This window comes from Equus asinus, chromosome 6 (assembly GCF_041296235.1).
Source record: "Equus asinus isolate D_3611 breed Donkey chromosome 6, EquAss-T2T_v2, whole genome shotgun sequence".
Classification (NCBI taxonomy): domain Eukaryota; kingdom Metazoa; phylum Chordata; class Mammalia; order Perissodactyla; family Equidae; genus Equus; species Equus asinus.
This window is the reverse complement of record NC_091795.1, coordinates 89,712,533-89,732,311: the sequence shown is the minus strand read 5'-3', so window position 1 is coordinate 89,732,311 and position 19,779 is coordinate 89,712,533. Positions and strand designations below refer to the sequence as shown.

The window sequence follows — 19,779 nt, the reverse complement described above, 5'->3', positions numbered from 1 at the left end:
GCCTAACTCAGAACAGGGAAGTCAGGAGGGGAGGAGTGGGCAGGTGGGGGGTGGTCCCAGCAGAACAATTCTAGAAGAGAAGTGAGGTCACAGAGTTGGTGAGCTGATGGGCTGGGGAGTTCCTACCTTGGTGGCCCCCACCCCTGCTGCACGGCTACCTGAAGAGGTAGCTAGGCCAATGCTAGTGGAAACTGCAATTTTCCAGTCATTAGGGGCACAGTGGGCTGGGCGGTCAGCGGCGGCTTTGATCTGGTTAACCTCGCTGGGGGTCAGGCGGCTCTGACCCCGGCGGTGTTCTCACTCTAAAGCTGCAGCCGGGTCAGCGCTCCCATTGTTTCCTGGCCCACATTAACTCCTGGGCCAGAGAACAGGGCCCGCTCCCCACTGCCGCCTCCAGCCCAAGTGGGCCCGCTTTGTTCCCTCCCCAGCGGCCCCCATTGTGCCTACTGAGGGGGAAAAAGCCAGCGTTCATTTCCTTACTCTAATGGCTCCATCCTCTTCCAGCCCATAAGCATTTTGTCACTGTGACCCCAGAGGTTATTCGGGCCTTTTGATCTTGCCTACCTATAGCCAGGCTCCCCAGCTGCCATGAGCGGTGGACCCCCCACCCGGAGGGTGTGCCCATTGGCGTGATTGGCCCCAGCACAGAGCAGCTCAGCTAATGGGACTTGGAGACCAGAGGGGATGGGTTCTAGTGGGAGGCATTTCAGGCTCTCTCTCCACCAGAGCCCTCTCCCCTCACAGCGCAAAAGCCTCAAGGCCTGGGGGCCTCTTCCCTTGGGAAGGGGTGTACTGAGCTTTACCTTAAACCCCCAGCCCTCCACAGTCCCAGCCCTGTGACTGCCACTGTCTTCTCTCCCACTCTTGGCCCCAGAACCTTTTCCAGGATTATCTATTTTTTGTCTCCTGGAAGGTTCTCGCCTCCCTGATCCTCCACAAGTTCTCCACAGACTCCACCTTAATGGAACTCTTCTTGGAACTTGCAGTTCTGTGATGACATCTCCGCGCACAGCTACAGCTTCTTCCCCTCCCATCCGGGTCCACCCGACTGTGAGTTCCTCGAAGGCAGGTGCCATGCTTTTTCCCCTGTTGCACCCTCCACTTCCACCCCCACCCCACCTGCCTTCAGCGGTGCCTGAAACAATGAAAGTATAGCATTTAGTCACTTCAAGCCAGGTGTAAGGTGACTTTAGAAGGAGCTTTATGGAGCAGACAAGAAGAAATACAACTTACGGACCACACTCTTCTGAACTGGGTTCTAAAGTGTTGAGAGGTGGTAGAGGTATTGGGAAGGGTTTTGGTGAGCTTTTTAAAACATTGGAAGGATCAATTTATTTGCTTGTTATTTATACAATCAGAAATTGAGCACCTTCTCTGGATGATTATTAAATTGCTCTTAGCACTGGGAATGCAGAAGGAAGAAATCCTAGTCCCCGCCCTTGGTGGGCACAGTCTGGTGGTGGTAGCAGTACCTAAGTAGGAGAGCGAGACCCTCAGGAGGATGACAGGATGCATGCTGAATTCTACATGGAGAGAGACAGAGCTGGCCCTTAAAGGGACGGTAAAACCCACTGAGACAGATGTAAAGTGTTCACAATAACAAATTTATTAGGCAATATTGTATAGCCTGGGAGAATTAATCTATTTCCTCCAAAGTGAATAATCTCCAGTCAAATTCCAATTAATGACTTTGAGGAAATGACACCGAAGCATCAAACAGCAAGTTAAATGCAGCCTCTTCTCTCTGCCTCTAGACAGCCGGATGCACTTTATTGACATTTGTCTCTGTGCCTCTTCAGGAAATTTGGGCTCGCCCATCGGCAGCTGGCCAGAGCTGCCTCTGCTCTGTGCCAACCCTTTAGGAATCTACCTAGAGTCCCCTCTGTGGCAGGGTGGAGTCTGTTATTAGTCTATTAGCTGCTCCTTTTCGGCCCAGATTTAATACTGTCCAAGAGTAAACTTATGTTCTTTCATTAATACACTCGTTCGTTCATTCATTTCCAATCAATAATCTATTCTTTGTCGGTCAATGAGTTATTTTCATGTATTCACTCCACAAACACATTGTTAAGAGCTTGTAACTGTGTTAGGTTCAGGAGATACAAAGGGAATACAAGGTGGTCTCTGCCCTCTAGAACATTATTTCAGTGAGGGTCAATGACAAGGCCACCCGAGAAGTGCCGTGATGAAGAAAACACGAGGTGTTAGGAGAACCCTCCAGAGGAGCCTTAACCGGGTCTGGGGGTAGCCAAGGAAGGCAAAAGCTTTGCTAGACAGGATTCTACCTGAATGAATCTTGAAGGCTAAGGAGTTATCAGCCGGGTGAGGAAAAGGGGTGGAGTGGAGAATCGCATTGGAGGTCAGAAGGAAGACCCTGGGAACAGTGAGGAGATTGGAAAAGGAATGCAGGCCAGCCCAGAGTGGGCTCTGGCCCTGTGTTCTGACGGGCCCCGAGGGCACGGAGATGTGCACTCCCTTCTGTCAGTGTGGTCCCTCTGCTGGAACTTCCCACTTGACCTGGGGATGAACCGGCTCTGACCACCACCTCTTGACAGAGGCTGCGTCTGAGTACACCCTTGTACATGCCACTTTCAAATGGGACCTGCCTCTGTCATTTGTAAAACACCCTAGTAACGCACAAAAGTCTCACTATCCTCCAAAATGTTACATTGTCTGTGTAGAAAATTTTTGAGAGCATTTACTGGTTTCAGACGGTTCTGTATTCAGTTGGGTGGCATCCTTTCCTTCCCACCCTCCCAGATATGTGGATAGATGCCTCTGAACGTGCTGTCTGGATCTGAGGCAGAAAGATAATTATTTGCCTTTCTCATAAGGAAAAGCTAATTACTAGAAGGAACCCCGGCATAATTACACAGTTAGACTTAGTGTCTTTGTCCACATTGCTTCCTGACAAAGACATCCCCGTTAGCCTCTAGCCATTTGGAGGAGGAGGGGGTGATCATTTCTGGTTCTATCTACCTTGGCCACTCTGTGGCCTGTTCCTGACTGATGGCCCCTCGGGGTAAGTAACCAGGGTAATAGGAAATAGGTGCCTGGTAATAGGAAAGGGAGAGTGGTAACTTATAGACATTTGCTCCTCCCAGTAATCCCATCAGGGAGTTACTAGAGCCTTCCACAGGTGAGAACATTGGTGCTCAGGAGGTCATGTCACTTGCTCAAGGTCTCTGCCTATAAGAGTTGGAATTGGAATTTGAAAGTAGGTCTCTGGCTGGAAACTTGTGGTTTTCCCTGTGGCAGGCTCGCTGTTGGATGTTGACCCGGTTGTTGGGGTGCCCCATGCAGAGAGGCAGTGAGGCCAGGGAGGGGATGATGAACTTGCTTCTCAGTAGGACTTGGCCAGGCTAGCCATGACCTGGAGTTGAGGGCTGGGCTGCGGGTAGGCCAGAGAGGAAGAAAATGTGTGAAGTGATGGAACACTTACTCTGTGTTCGTGTAGGGGCAGGCACACCCGTGGCAGGGAGGGTGGGATGAGAGATGTGATCCTCAGGGTGAGGGGGTCTTAGCAGGGACCTTCATATTCCTATAGGTCCATCGTGCTCCCCGCACAAATGATAATCAACCGACAGGGTGGGAAACCCCCACAGAAGAAGGCCCTTGAAGTCTGGGTGATTTCTCCACAAAGAAATGGGCCAGGAGGCAGCGTGAGGATATTCCAGGCACAGGCAAGAGCAAAGCATTGAGCAAAGGCCAAATGCACGCTGTTGCTGGAAGTGAGTAAAATCTAGGATGGGGGCCATTTTGTTGAATGAGTAGCGACTGCTGACCACGATCTCATAGGCCCACTGGGATTTCTCATCTGGAAGTGGAAGAAGTTGGACAAGGTGATTTTAAAACTTCCTTCCTATTTTGACACTCTGTGAGTCAATGTTTAAAGTACGTTCAAATATTTATAATGCTGTTTGGACACATCTATCGAGGATCTTAAACTCTTCATACACTTTGACCTAGTAGTTGCACTTTGTGGGATCTTTCTGAAGGAAATCTATAAACACGTATGTTCATTACAGCATTGTTTATAACAGGGAAAAATTGAGAATAACCTAGAGATCCAACAATGGGGGATTCACTATGTAAACTGTGTTCCATTCTCACAATGGGTATTTATACAGTTATTGAAAGGATGTTTACGAAGACTTTCTAAAAACAGAGGGAAATGGTTACGTCATAACATTAGGAGGGAGTGACAGGATATAAAATTGTGCATTTAGTCACAACTATGAAAACACACAGTCTCATAAAGCAGCAGGCACACAATTACGAATAGAAAAAAGCTAGAAAGAAGTATTAATGGTGGTCATCTTTGATTGATAGAATGATAGGGGATTTAAAAATTAATTTTACTTCTCTAATAGAAAAGATCAACTTTATTAATGTTTTAAAAATGAAAATGCAGAACAATGGCAACAAAAATAACAAAACTCGAGAGGCAGGGCCAGACTGTTCTTATCCCTTTTCTGGCAGTTGGGGACTATGGCTGGGTCCATGACTTGGAAGAAGGCAGTTTCAGGCCTTGGAAGAGGCTTGGGGAGGAGGACAACTATGCAAGGAAGCCCTCGAGACAGCCGTGGGGGACCCCAGACCAAAGGGTAGGTTTCTTAGTGATAAAGCTCCTCAGAGCTCTGACGGAAGCGCTCAGGGGCAACACTGACTCCCAGGCATCCGTTAGGACCTGATATGAAGAAAGTTGTGATTCTGTCTATCCAGGGTTTTGTGAAATGTTACAGTGGCCTAATTTCTATCCTTAAACTTCGTGGGAAACAGTAGAGGCTGAGAAGTTTCATGGCAGAGCCTAGACTTTGGGTCAGAGATTCAGGCTCAAATCCTGCTTCTACTTCTTATTTCTTCTGGGATCTTAGGTTTCATCCGTCAAAGAGGGAATTATAACACTGACCCCAAAGAGGTAGGCACAGAGATTTCAATGAAGTGCTGTCTGCAAAGTCTGCCTCGGAGGAGGGACTCAGCCCAAGGGAGCTCACGTCTGTAGGATTCTTCTTAGCTGTCTTGCAATGTGTCCTCCTTTGTTGGTGAGAGATGCATCCCTGGTTGTAAGCGCTTGCTGTGCTGATCTCAGTTTTAAATTGACCAGTTTGGTCAATGACATGACCTAGTAGGCAGGCCTTATTGTGTGAACAAGCACTAAATTAGTCCTGCAAAGGAAATTGCTTTACTGATGTCCTGCACTGATACCAACGAGAAAGTCCCCCTTCCCCCCAGACAAAGCCGATGGCCAATAGCTTCCCTCTGCCCAGGGGTTCCACAAGATCTGAGAACTGGAGGCAAAATCAGCTTTCGCCATGTCAAGCAGGGTTCCTGGCACTGCTCCCAGGAAGGCGAGCTGGCGCACCCTTCTGCTCTGGTCTCCTACCTGCCTGGCTCCAGTTCAGTGAAGTCGTAGATTCCTTGGATATGAGCAAAACCTCCCCATTGTTACCAAATGGGATTTCACAAAGGTCGATGATACTTATTTTCCCACCAGATGGCTCTGAGAAGCCCTGGGAGGCCCAAGATGACCCAGTAAGCTGGAGGCTTAGCTGGCGAGGATTTGTGGGGTTGTGAGGGAGATTGCCGTGTCCAGAGAGACCACCCTGATTAATGCCCGCCATTCTACCACAAGAGCTCCAACTCCACAGAGCCCAGAAGGCCTTAGACTTTAGTCCTTCTTAAAAGTTGACCTTGTGGGGAAGGTCACATCCTATGCCATTGTTAGTAACTGCTATTAGGTCAGGTTAATAGGAACAAGTAAGGAGAGGGTGGTGGCTAAAGGTTCTGACAAGTAGGGCCCTGCGAAAGTGAAGCCAAGCAGGAGAACAGTAGTGGAGACACAGTAGACCAGCCCGCTCTGATTCTCTGGGGTTTAGATTTCATCCGCTTTTAAATTTAGTGTATGTGAAGCCTAAAGAAAGATTATGATTCAGGCAGGAAAGAATCTAGGAGGATATCTCAAATGAGGGATGGGTGGGTATGGGGTGGGGTCAGTGAGATAGGAGGTACTAATGCATGATGCATGGGAAGGGAACATTGGCTGTTCATCTAGGAATTGGGGAGGTGGGGGCTGAGATAACATCCAGAGCCAACTTCATCCCCAAATGGTTTGCCTTCCATTCTTAGAGTCCGACTCCTGGGAGGAAATCCAGTGATGACCCTTCAAGAGAGTTATAGTTGTGGTCCAAGTCCTGAGCCTTCTGCTCCGCCCCGTCATCGAAACAGGCTTCGCCCACTGCAATGGAGAGGCTGCTTCTGATAGGCTGATCTCTGGGGGACACCAAAGCATCGGATTTTCACGGAGTCAGGATCGGCTGAAGAGACAGCAGGAACTATACTGCAAAGTCAAATTCATTACCACACAACTATTCATACATTCATCTGCGAAGCAGTTACATAAAGCCTCCTAATCTCCCTGTCCACCTGGGCTGTCACTATGAAGAGGACCCTAGTGTGTCCGAGCCATAATTCTAAGATGGGGAAACTGAGGCCCAACAGGGGCAGTGACTTACCTCCCTTATAGTCACAGAAAGAATTAGAATGAGTCCCTAAGTCCTTCTTCCTTTGACCTCCAGACCCACGTCCTTCCCACCATGCCACCCCGCCTCTGACCATGCCCCCAGGCAGAGCTCCTCGGCGTGTCCTGCCTCTTGTGTACAATTGTGAGGATTTATTGTAGCCGGGATTTTGTTTCAAGCTTTTAATATGATTAGCAAACATCAAATATCAAAAGCTTATCTAGTAAACACCTCCCGTCCATGCCGTGGATGTTATGGTCAGCCTTGGATTGAAGTCGAGTCACATTTCAAAACAGATGCAATTTCAAGAGGCCAGAGCGAGGCCGCCCACATCTGTGGGCTGTGATCTTTCGTGTGCAGTAAATGGCATTGTTGGAGAGCTCGGCTGGAAAACATCAGTCTGGTCAGCAGGACCTGCTTACAATGCCCGGAGCTTTCCGGGGGATTTTAAAAATGCAGTTGAGCACTCCCAGTCTGGTGGATAGTTTGCCGGGGCAAGGACAAGCTGTCCAGTTAGGGCTGGGATGTTCAAATTCAATATTTATTATCTTTGACCAAAATCCAAGTGATACTATTAGGAGCAGCAGGGTTTCCAGGAACAATTCTGTTGGGAGTGGAGGGAAGGAGATGGTGAGCATTTGTAAAATAAGACTGTGGTGCACCCCCCAATCTCCTCATGGACGCCAAAGGAAGCACACTTCCATCCTTGCCACAGAGGAAATGAAAAAGAAAATTCTTTGTCCCGTTTGTGACTAAAAGTGAGGCAAGAACTTGACTCATGCTCAGTATCCTTTGGGTCTGTAAATACTGTGGCTGAATGTGGTGCCTTTTCTTGGATGTATCAGCACCAGACGTTGGGCTCTGTCTGGTGTCCACTGAGCACCCCAGCTCATCTTCAGGGATGCAGGGTGTATTATTTGAGTGGGCGTACGTGAGAGTTTGAGTATGCGTGAGTGCCTGTTCTTCCTAGTGATTCCAGTCCCTGCAACAGGGCCGCCACCATCCCCCCAGTGGCTTTCCCTTTCTACTGCTCACATGGAAAGAAGGAGACACTCTATCTGGGGGGCTAATGTTTCTCCGGGCGTCACAGCCCATGGATTTGAGTGACCCATTCCAGCTGTTTCTGGCAGCAACTCCGAAGCTGGCTGTAGCCCGGCGGGTGGCAGGGTGGTTTACACCGTGGAAAATGCGTTCTTAATGGGGCAGCAGCTGCCACTGGCAAGAGCTCGAGGAGTTGGTGTAATGAGAGAAATTGTTCTCTGCTGTTGGGTCTGGCAGATTTCACCCATAAATGAAGATTTGCTGCTTCCAGTAGGGGAGGCATTTGTTTGTTTAGATTCCTAGAATGATAAGGAGGTGGGGCTGACCCAAAGAGAAAGTTAGCAAGTACTCCAGTGAGAAACATTGCAATGGCATGCTCAGGATTCGAGCTGGATCTGAACGGGGCTGATCCAGGTCCCACCTGCGGTCTGCAATGTTGCTGATGGTGCAAGTGCCCTGGGTCTCTCAGGATGAACCCCATTGTAGGAGCTGAGGAATCTTGGAGGGCACAGGAGCGGAGGAAGAGGGGAGGACTCATGAGACGGGCCTTTGGAGGGGTGCCCCTGGAAGGGATTTTCAAAACTACTCTTTCATCATCAGATACCACAATGGCCAAGGGTTTAGGTTATTGGCATCATTTGGTCTATTACATTCAATAAGGATTTCAGTTTTCTTTAATTTAGTTTTTAATTTTGTATCAAAGTTATACATGCATATTATTGGAACAATTCTGCAAGTCTTATGAAAAGCAACAGCTTCCCCCAACTTCTCCCTCCCTATTTCCTTTTCCCCAGAGGCGATGACTTTTAACTCTTTTAGTTGACTCTTGTCATTTTCCTCCACTTCTTCCACTAACATGTTTCTTGATGTTACAGTTTGAGGAATAATCTATTGGCTTCCCACTAGGGAAGATGAAAATTTAGCTTTTTTTGTGACTTCCCAATGTCTGTTGACATAAACATTGCTTTCCTCCCTTACTTCACAACTTCGATAGGGACGAGGAAAACGACACAAGAAACCAAATATGGAGCCCAGACACCCCAAGCCAAGGGAAGAGAAAACTGTTTCTCAGTAAATTGTGGCAAATGTGGAGTTTGGGGCTAAAGTTAGCTATGTAAAGGATGCTCGGTGCGTGCAGACCCCAAAGCCATGAGATGTATTCCACAAAGCAGGAAATCTCTAGAAAAGCTGAATGTTGGTAAAGTGTGTCCTCCTCCATCTGTGTATCCCTTGCAACAGTGGGTGAAAGAGAACCTAGTTGGGATTAGAAACACACTTTGCTCAGAGCTCAGCAGCCCCGGGAGGGGAGTGCAGGGGGCACATGAATAATGGAAAACCTATGGCAAATGCATTAGAAGGGAGCCATCTGTCCACCCTGCAGAGCAGATCCATGAAAATATGATTCGGCCCACAAGGTCCCGGAAAAGGAAAGGATCTGTTTACATTTGTGACAGGCGCTGCATGGAGCATTGTGCTCGGCATAAAAGAAGGTGCTCGAAACATATTTGTTTTCAATAACTGAAATAACTCATTTTGCAGATGGGTAAACTGAGACTCAAAGAATTAAAATGACATGCTCCGGGTCATGCAACAGATTAATGGCAGAGCTGGTAGAGGAACCAAGGTACTCAGGTACGCTTCGTCCCCCCACCTCCCTCATTCTCTCATATTGGTGTATTGAAGACTACTCAGTACAAGAACTGTGTTAGGCCCTAAGGATGAAAAAGCAGAAGACCAGACCCTAAGCCAGAGGAGCTAAGAGTCTTGTTGAGAGACAAGTAAACAGTTCAGAAGAGTGTGGAGTGTGCTGTGATAGAGGCAAATTTAGGCGAGGTACTTTGGGAAGACAGACAAGGGGAATTAACTCAGATTACTAATCAAGGAAGGCTTCCCAGAGAGAAGGATGATTGAGCTTGATTGGGAAGGAAGAACAAACTTCAGCTAAGAAGAATATGGTCAGCCTGTTATTATGCAATCGCTTGACGGAGTGTGTGGGGAAGAGCGGAAGCAGGAGGCCGGGGAGGAGACTTGCGTGCTTATTCAGATGAGAGATGACATGGGCTTGAACAAGCAAGACAGTGGCCAGGGGATAACGGAGGGAAGATGTAAGAAATCCTGTGGTGCGAGAACTGACATCACCCAGTGATTGGCTGGAGGGGTTGGGAGAGGGAGGTTCTAGACTGCCTCCCACATCCCTGACTCCGTCACTTGCCTGGATGGTGCTGCCATTCACAAGGAGAGAAAACACAAGAGATGAGTGAGGTTTTTGGGGAAAGAGGGTGCATTCAGGTTTGAACGTGTAGATTTGACAGCTGAGAAATTTAAGTGGAAATGTTCAGTGGTCAGCTTGGTTTGAAGGGCTGTAAATACAGAAGAGAGGGCTGGAGAGGCGTCGGAGGCTAGACTCATTGTTGACGCCACAGAAAGAGATATCAGCCGGGGGCATGTGGCATGAGAGGAGAAGAGGGTTGAGGACAGAGCCCCAGGGAGCATCAATGTATCAGGGATTACGAGAAGGAAAATGCATGAAGGCATCTAGGAGACCTGGATTCTCAAAGGAAAATCCAGACATACAGGAGGAACTTCTCTCAATGAGAGAAAACAGATTTCAGGAAGGAGATGACAGTCAATGTGTCTAATGCAGCAGGAGTCTAGAGTGGAAGAGACTGATAAAGTCCATGAAGTCAGGCAACGTGGTCGTAAGTGAACTTTGGTGAGGGCAGTGTCAGTGGAATGGTGGAGGGTGGAAGCCAGAATTCAGCAGAGCAGAATTCAGTGAACCTTTGGGCAGCACACTTCCATGTCCTGTAGAAACTCTCGCTGGCCTTGGGATGAGTGAGATCAGTATGCCTTGAGGATACTAGTCTGCAATCCTTGCTCCCTGGGACCCACTGAGGAGCTTCCCTGGAAGACTGGAGGATGGTAAGTCCTGTCCGTGAGATTCCAGCCCAGGCTGAGGCCAAGCCAATTTGACCGTGAGAGAAGAGGGCACATTTCTGCCTTCTTGTGATGCTATGCCCTGGTCAATATTTGTTCTTCCTAATCTGACCAGTGCATATATTTATGAGCATCCAGTGGATAATGTTTGCTGGGTTTCCAGGTGGAGTTCACCCAGAGTAAGATATTGCCGAGTCGGGATCCAAGGATTAAGTACAACAGAGTTTCTTTCAACTCACTAAGACCGTCTCCTTCCTGATGTGAAGACTGAGCTAAGCAGTTTCATTTCTGTTCTTTAGTAAACAAATTGGCAAATCTTCTTGTATGTATGGTCTCGAAACCTTGGCTTGGATGAGGAGCTTGCCTTTATTTTTTGGATGAGAAAAATAAACGATATAGACCCCCAATAGATGTAAGAATTTCTGCTTGTTTATCTAAATGAGACATTTAGATACCAGGTAAATAAAAGATATTCGTGTTTTCTACCGATTATTTTCTGATTTTGGCTTATTTAATAGTTTCCTTTGAGTTTCCATGGTGGGGCTGTTGGAAAGCCAGTCCTGACTTTGGCTCAAATGGCACTTAACCTTTGTCATTAAAACTCCGCCTCTTCCAAAAAAGGATTGGAGAGAGCTTTCAGAATTCATGTCAGTGAAGCCAAACCACTAATGAATAAAAAAGCCAAAGATGTGGGCCGGCCTGGTGGCACAGCGGTTAAGTTCCCACGTTCTGGCTTGGGGTTCAGTGGTTTGGATCCTGGGTGCAGACATGGCATCACTTGGCAAGCCATGCTGTGGCAGGTGTCCTGCATATAAAGTAGAGGAAGATGGGCCCAGATGTTAGCTCAGGGCCAGTCTTCCTCAGCAAAGAGAGGAGGATTGATGGTAGATGTTAGCTCAGGGCTAATCTTCCTCAAAAAAAAAAAAAAGAAAAAAAAAGCCAAAGATTTGAATCTCTCACATGAGGGAATAAGAAAAACCAAACAGGGAATTGGGATAACATAGTAAGTGTGGGTGAGGATGGCTTTGAGCCATCAAAAAAGCCATTTTGGTTTTGAGCTTCTTGATCCCAAGGCGAGAAGGAAAGCGGGCTGGATTGCATAATTGTCCATATCAAAATTCACACAAAAATATGGTCAGCAGTGACTTTAGAGATTAGGTAATCATCTATTTAGATGAAAGGGGAGCCATCTTGGATAAAGTTGGTATGGGAGATGTGAAGCCCCACCTGCTTCACACCCACCAGGTACCAGTGTTGGCTTTTGAGGAAGAGGCCAGGCCACTTTTCTCATTCAACACTTCATTTCACTTATGGGGAAACTGAGGCCAAAGGCGCCAACAAATCTGCTCAGTGCTGTTCATACACACATACACACATATAGACATAAACGATTTATAGATTATGTATCAGTTTCTTTTTACTTTTTTAACTTCACATTATATCATAAATGTTTTACCATGACATTAGGAATTTTTCTGTAGATGTGATTTTTAATATTTATATAGGATATTGTCATATAAATATATCGTTTAATGAACGTATCTGAACGATTGATTGTATTTTTTTTTGCAGGTAGAATCTGTTTAAAGCCATGTACATCAGCCCAGCCTTTTGAGGGCAGGCAAAACAATCCCAGGGACATTTTCTGGCTTGGAGAGCTTGGCTACACTTCCCACATGGTGATATCTGGGCACAATGGACCCACAGTTTCTGAATTCCTTAGAGGGACTTCCATTGTTTCCATACTTTCTGGCTCTGAGGAAAAGACTGTCTCCTCTCCGCTCGACTTCCACATCTTGGGTTGCACAGCTTGGCTCTCTGACTGAGCCAGTAGCCCTCAGCTCTTCCCCAGTCAGCTGAGGAGCAAATGGGAAGCCATGGATTTTTCCAGCATCATCAGTAGAACCTCCAAAGAGGTTTTGTGTTTACCGAAGAGAAAGTAGATTCTTTGAGATTTTAGAATGGCCAACATGAAATCAAGTCATACAAGACTAACACATTAGGAAAGAATGAAGAAGGATGTTCAGAGGAGTGACCTCGGGTCATTGCCAGGTCCTTAAAGTGCCTTCTGAATCATCAAAGAAAGACTGCATGACTGCCAGGATGGTTATACTGTCAGGTTCAATTTATTATGTCTGGATGCCTGGAAAATTAATCCCTTAAGTATAAGTATTTTATTATTTATTTATGTTCTATGCCCTACTGACTTTAAAAATGAATCAGACAGAGCATGATATATATATATTTTTTGTACTTTTGTTAAAGTAAAATGTACATTCTTTTTGTTTTGTTTTGCTGAGGAAGATTCACCCTGAGCTAACATCTGTGCCAGTCTTCCTCTATTTTGTGTGTGGGTCACCGTCACAGCATGGCTGCCAACAAGTGGTGTAGGTCTGTGCCTGGGAACTGAACCCGGGCTGCCGAAGTGGAGTTTACTGAACTTAACCACTAGGTCACAGGGCCAGCCCCACTAAAATGTACATTGTTTTAACAAAAACAAAAATCCCCTACTTTCCCCTCTCACTTCTTTTTTGCTCCTTAAAGGCATCCAGTTGCAGCACTTCATGCTGGTTTTCACATGATTATTTCCATTTTCTATGTGCTTATATTGCTATTTTAAAATTTATTAATGCTAGGCATGATCCGTATTGACTGTCAGTGCATCCCTGGTGGATTACCGTGTGTTTCTGGTTCTTGGTGGAGCACACTCAGAGTGAGATATTACAGAATCAGACTCCAGGAAGAATATTTCTAAGCTTCGGTTTACTTTAGTAGACCTGAGGGTTTAAATCTCTTATAACTATGCCCTTTATGTCCTCTCTTTCCATCCTCCCAATATAATTACTTCATAATTTGTAGTTCAATCAGCAGTCAGGATTTACATTTTTATTATGAAGGTATTGTTCACCAAAGAGTCAAGTACATTATTAGGAATATTTCCTTTTTTTATATAATTTTTTTGGTTTCTGCTAGAGTTCATAATTCTTTGCATAGGACTGCGTACATATTCTTAGCTTCTTTTTTATCTGTAAGGTTTATCAGTCGTTTTTGGGAAGTGCTTATATAAAGCAGATCATCTATCAGTTGCATTTTCCCACCTGTAGAGCTCCCTCCCGTGACCCTCTGTCTTCTGCTCCAGTTTGGGGTGCTTTTTAAGCCTGATACGCAGCTGTCATCCTGCGATGTGGTGGACTGCATGTTAAAACACATTCACTGTCACTTCCTGCGTGAAGATTATATTTCTGAGTCCTGTTGATATCAGGCTTAGTCCTGTACCTTGCCTTGGCCAATGAAATGTGAGGAGCAGTGGCATGTGTGTGTATCACTTCTGAGAAGAAAGTTGGAGCCAGAGGATAGCTTGCTCTGATCTCTTTCATCCTCTGCCATGATGGCTGTCAACATTTCAGATAGAGGATGCTCCATCAAGTCAGATCAGGAGTAAAGATGACATGGAGCAGAGCCATAGTCAACCCACAATGGACATGTAGCAGGAAATAAACCTTTATAGTTGTAAGCCTATTTTGTCTGGGTCACGTGACTTATCATTGTTGCCTTTCTGTTGGCTGTTCTGTTCCTAGTTGGCTTGTTCATTTGACTGATCTCTCTCTTTCTCTATCTATCATATCATATCTATCTATCTATCTATCTATCTATCTATCTGTCTATCTATCATCTATCTGTCTTTCTATCTATCTATCTATCTATCCATCTGTCTATCTATCATTTGTCTATCTATCTACAGATCTTTCTATTGTTTAATTCCTTATTTTGATGGAGCATAACTTCCTAAAAAATGGTGTATGGGATGTAAGATTTTTGAGTTTTGCATAACAAAAAACTTCTTTATTCTATTTTCACATTATTTAGTTAGTTTGGCTGGGTATAGAGATCTATGTTGAAAATCACTTTCTCAGGGGCTGGCCCTGTGGCCAAATGGTTAAGTTTGCGTGCTCCGCTGCAGGCGGCCCAGTGTTTCGTTGGTTCGAATCCTGGGCGCGGACATGGCACTGCTCATCAAACCACGCTGAGGCGGCATCCCACATGCCACAACTAGAAGGACCCACAGCAAAGAATATACAACTATGTACTGGGGGGCTTTGGGGAGAAAAAGGAAAAGAAATAAAATCTTTAAAAAAAAAGAAAAAGAAAATCACTTTCTCTCGGAAATTCAAAAGCACTGTTTCTTTGTTTTCTAATATTCTGTATTGTTATTGAGAAGTCTGATGCCATTCTGATCCCCAATCTTTTTGATAGAATTTTCATTTTCTTCCCTGGAAGCTTTTAAGATCTTTCGTTATTTCAGTATTTTGAAACTTTACACTAATGTAACTTACTATGGATCTTTTGTTCTTCTTTTTTCTTTTTTTGATATACTTTCAATCCTGGAGCTCATGTCCTTCCCTTCTACGAAATTTTTTTAAAAAGTAATTATTATACCTTTAATAATTTTCTTCCCTCTGTTTTCTCTTTCTGTGAATAGTATTAGTCAGATGTTGTATATCCTGGATTGATCCTGACATTTCATCTTTTCTGTCCTATTTTCCAATTCTTTACTATTTAAAAAAAATAATTCAAAGACTCTTTAACTTTATTTTCTGATCTTTCTATTGAATTTTCTTTCTTTCTTTCTTTTTTGGTTTTTTTTACGTTTTCTCTTCATATCCCCCCAGTACATAGTTGTATATTTTTTAATTGTGGGTCCTTCTAGTTGTGTCATGTGGGATGCTGCCTCAGTGTAGCCTGATGAGCGGTGCCAGGTCTGTGTCCAGGATTTGAACTGCTGAAACCCTGGGCCGCCGAAGCAGAGTGTGTGAACTCAACCACTTGGCCACAGGGCTGGCCCCTCTACTGAATTTTCTATTTTAGCGATGTTGTCTAATTCAAAGGAATCACTTACAGGATAATGAAAAGGAGATGACTTTGAGGATCTAAATTCACGATGTTTAGCTTTAAAATTTGTATGAACCTTAAAGTTGCTGACTTCAGAGTCTCCCATCTCCTAGTGGCAGCCCCACTTGACAGTGAAGATGGTTTCCAGAAAGGAAAAGGACTTATCGAAGGTAATGTGCTGCCACTTCCTGCTTCAGGGTCAGCTGCCTTTCCACCACCATGTTATGCCTTTTCATCTTATCATGGCTAAAACTTTGTTCCAATTCTAAAAAGGACACTTTTTAAATTAGTAAACAATGAAGATTGGCTGGGTGCCATTGAAAAGCGGGCACTGAATGTAACGGTAAATGAGCGTGACTCAGAGACCTGGAAATCTCGTTCGTCTTTTGTCTCTGACTTACATTCTGATTTTGACAAGTCATTTCATCTCTCTAGACCTTGGTGTTGTCATCTACAAACGGAGAAGCTTCTTAAGAGCCCTGGAAGTTCCATGGGTGCCTTGGGCCTCGCTGGCTTGGGGAGAGGGTTGAAATAGGGAAAGGGAGGTAGGACTTGGGGCCTCATTCTACTTCTATCACGGCGGTTCCACTCAGCTCTGTTTTTGTATTTGATTTTCATCTAAGCTTCTATTGCAAAAACAAGATCCTGTGGCTAAATGTTTGAGAACCATTGGACCAAGCTTCTCCAGGTTTTCTTGGGCAATGTGCTTTTCTCCCTCTCTGATTAGAGATGCTCTTTCAGAGACTCACTTAGACAGGCTCAAATTTATATGCTGTTGAGCTCTCTGGAGTTCCTATAAATTAGGATGCACATTGAGATAATTACCATTCTGGAATTCTAAGCACTTAAATACAAGTCAATCCTTATAACCCCTTTTTAAACCAATTGCTTCACTGCAGACATGGCCACTCAATATATATTATCGAATGCCAATGAAAAAGGAAACCCGATCCTGCCATTTTCCCAATTAGATGGTACAGACGGGGTAAAGCTAGAATGTCAGCCATCATCCTGCTGGCAGGATCTTGCTTCTCTCTGCGGAGTCAAACTCCGGTTGTCAGGCCAGGCACAGAGGTAGACCCGACAGCTTCTATCCCCTTGGCTCCAGAGAGTCACAGAATAGAACAGCTTGCAGTCTCTTGCCTTTGGGAAAGAAACTGGTTTCTGCTCCATTCAACCATGTTTACTAATCGTTAAAGGAAACAATAGATCCAGGCCGAACTCTACTATCAAATGTTGGGGCTGGGAGTGAGCAGATCAGAGTGGAGCCTGGCATTAAGGAGGCCAAGGTCAGTGCTGGATTCTACAGGACCAGAGAGACAGCTTCTCCAGGGCTCACCTGCTCTGTAAAAGAGCCTGGTGACGTGGAGGACCAAGGCAGAGAATGGCTTTAGGACTCTAAAGTCAGAATGACCTTCCTAGAAAGTCCTTAGAGATTATGTGATGAAACCTCTTCATTGGATACATGGAGAAACCAAAACCCAGAGAAGGGACACCCCTTACCCAGGGTCACCCACAAATCAATATTTCATTTCTCCCAGTCTATGTTTGTGAGTCCTCAGGCACCTCTGAACAGGGGCTGGACACTTACACGAGGTAACTGACAAGGAACGTCTCCTTGAGGGGTAGCCTTGAGCAGGAGGGGTGAGAGGACTGGATTTTTCCACCATAGGCCATTGCTCAATAGGCAGAAGCCAGTGCTGCCTTAGCCAAACCCAGACTGAATTTATCACAGTGCTAGACTCTGGACCCCACACTGGACTAGGGACCTCAGAGAGTAACCGGTGTGTGTAGGAATTCCTTCCTGCCTCCCCTGGCTCTGAGCCCACACCAGTCTGTGCCTGTTGTTAAGTTTATCTTGAGTTAAAAATACCACCACACCCCAAACAGTCAGTCCTCGGGTCAGCTCTGTACTGAAGCGTTTCTGCTGTGTTTATTACTGACAGAGCATCCTGCCCTTTCTGAGGTTGACAGTCTGTGGCGCTTCTGACAGGGACGGAGAACTTAGACATATCGTTTACTTCCGCAAATAGTTATTCAATTAATGAGCAGACACGGAGAGAAGCAGGTTCATTTCCAGCCTCCCAGGCCATGGGCTTTGGTTTCAGGAAAACGCAGACTGGGCAGCAGATGGAATAAAGCCATCACCAGCTCTTAGGGCAGTTTCAAGATGGGTGACTCTCTCTGTCTTCTACAATTGTTGCCAGGGAGCAGTTTGCCCTTGAATCCAACATACCATTCCTAAATTGACAATTTCATTTCCCTCCCAGCCCGCCCCCTGCCCCAAAGATCTGCTGAAACCGCGAGTTCCATCTGAGAAGGCGGCGGGATAATAGGTGAGGTCCATCCATCCATCAGCGATAATGGTCACAGACACTCGCGACGCCTTTTGTCTGCTGGTTTCCCTGAGGATGCAGGCTGGGGACCTGGGGTATTTACTCTGCCTTTGTGTGTGTGTGCTTTTAAAATCAGTCCTCTTGTTTACTTTCCTGCCTTCACCCAGGCTGTTTACTACTTTTGGAGGGGCCCGGCCACTAAGTCAACACGCATTAAGACCCAACATCAAAATGTCATAATGCGAATGAGCAGAATTCGGAAAGGCCGGGCACATTGGCTGCTCTGTTCAGTCCTGTTTAGTCTGAGGGTAATGAAGAGCTCACAGATGACCTGATTTCATTAAACTAGGTCAGATTCAGCTGAAAAGCGGCTATGACTCTCACCCAGTTATCCAGCGAGCCCTCCCTCCCTCCACCCCCGCCCCCACCTCGGGGCTTGAATGCTTTCTGGGAATTAACGCTGAGTTTTGTCAATACAGTAGCTAAATCTCCATGGAATAATTGGACCTTTCCCTTTGGCTTCTGTTTGTGCAGTGGTGAGGCCAGGGCTGGGAGAGAAGGGGGTGGAAGAAATCTGAAGTTGCCTTTTGGAGGACAGTAACGCAGGCTATACGATTCAGTTGTAGCCGATTTCTCCTGAGCCAAACATTCTGAGTTACAGCATCTTATCTGAGGGCTGTATTGACGGAAGCAGCTGAACCGACTCAAAGAGGAGTCACCATGCAAACAAGGCTTTCAATGTGTGCAGTCTCCCCAGGAACATGCAGGCCCTCTGCAGCTTCAGAGATCTCACTGTGGGGAGCAGGAAAGGGACAAGTCCGAGGGTGGTGGTGGGAAGCAGTGGGGTCTGAAGGGCTGCTGGGGGCCGAGGGGCTGTCCTTCTCTGGGCTCTGGAGGGCAAGACTGGGTCATTGGTGGGCATGCTGGGCAAGCAGGATTCCGCTCATCCACATAGAAGAAACTATTTCTAACAGTTAGAACTGAACGGAGGTTGGACAGGCTGTCAGATGAGGTCATTTAAATGTTAGACTTTATTAAGCATCTGCTTGCTACGTCTGGGCCTTTACTTTGGGCACTTCAGCTACCTTTTCTCTGAGCGCTACAACATTTCAGTTGAAGATGAGAGATGAGGAAACTGAGGTTGAGAAATATTAAGTGACTCAATTAGGGTCCCAAGCAAATACATGGCAGAAACAGGATTTGAACCCAGATCATTCTGTGCTCATGCTCTTTCCACCACCCCTACTGCCCCCCGCCTCTTGTTCCAGAGCAGGGGGTTTGAGCATTGCTGGGATTTTGCAGCGAGCATTCATGCATTGGTTGGACTAGATGCTTTCTTCAGCAAACTTTCTCAAGGAGGATTGTGACGTTTGAGGATGGAGAAGTTCAGATTTCTTATTCCCAAAGAATCTGGGGAGATCTTTGGGAGAACATAGGAATTTTGGAGCACCGTCTCCCTCACCTCTTGCTTGTCCAAATCTTCTTGACCTTCTAGCCCCATCTCTTTTGGACAGCTTCTCTGGTCACCTCAGCCTGAGGAGTCTCTTGTCTGGACCACCCACAGTGTTGACTGGGCACATTTCTCCCTGGGTACTGAGTTCACTGGGCGTTGGATACTCAGCACTCTGCTTCCTTGGCTGAGGGTCTGGTCTCCCAAGGACTGGCCTGAATTCTGGACATCCCTGAGTCCTACCTGGCAGCAAGTAGAGGCTGTGGACACACGGTTGGTTTCTGAGGACAAACCAGATGTCACCTGTCCACACCTACAGAGCCGGAGGAAGAAACGGCTCCCACACAGAGCTTGGCATTTGGAGACATAGGTTCTAGTTCTGGTTTATAATCCTGGCTTCTGCCTGTGAGCCTTAACCATCTCACTTTCTCAGGACTTCCATTTCTTCTTCTCTGTACATCTACAGAGTTTTGGTCAGGATCATATGAGATCATACGAGGCTCAGTGGCTGTGTGGGTAGATGTGGGAAATACCTTAGGTTGCAGAAACCAACACAAGCTAACTTAAGCAGAACAGGGGGAAATCATTTTAAAGAGATGGCTTG

At 46.1% G+C, this 19,779-nt stretch overlaps 1 long non-coding RNA gene across 3 annotated transcripts; it reads left to right on the top strand.

Annotated features, from left to right (window-relative positions):
• Nucleotides 1–691: 691 nt before the first annotated feature.
• On the top strand, nucleotides 692–14,586 carry LOC139045562 (uncharacterized). 3 transcript variants are annotated; one of them, XR_011504194.1, is made up of 4 exons: nucleotides 692–1,050; nucleotides 6,130–7,279; nucleotides 9,102–9,194; nucleotides 12,072–14,586. It is a non-coding gene; the product is annotated as an uncharacterized lncRNA (long non-coding RNA). The 3 variants fall into 3 exon arrangements; XR_011504192.1 differs by having other exon boundaries at nucleotides 6,130–9,194; XR_011504193.1 differs by lacking the exon at nucleotides 692–1,050 and adding an exon at nucleotides 4,445–4,607 and having other exon boundaries at nucleotides 6,130–9,194.
• The last annotated feature ends 5,193 nt before the right edge of the window (nucleotides 14,587–19,779 follow it).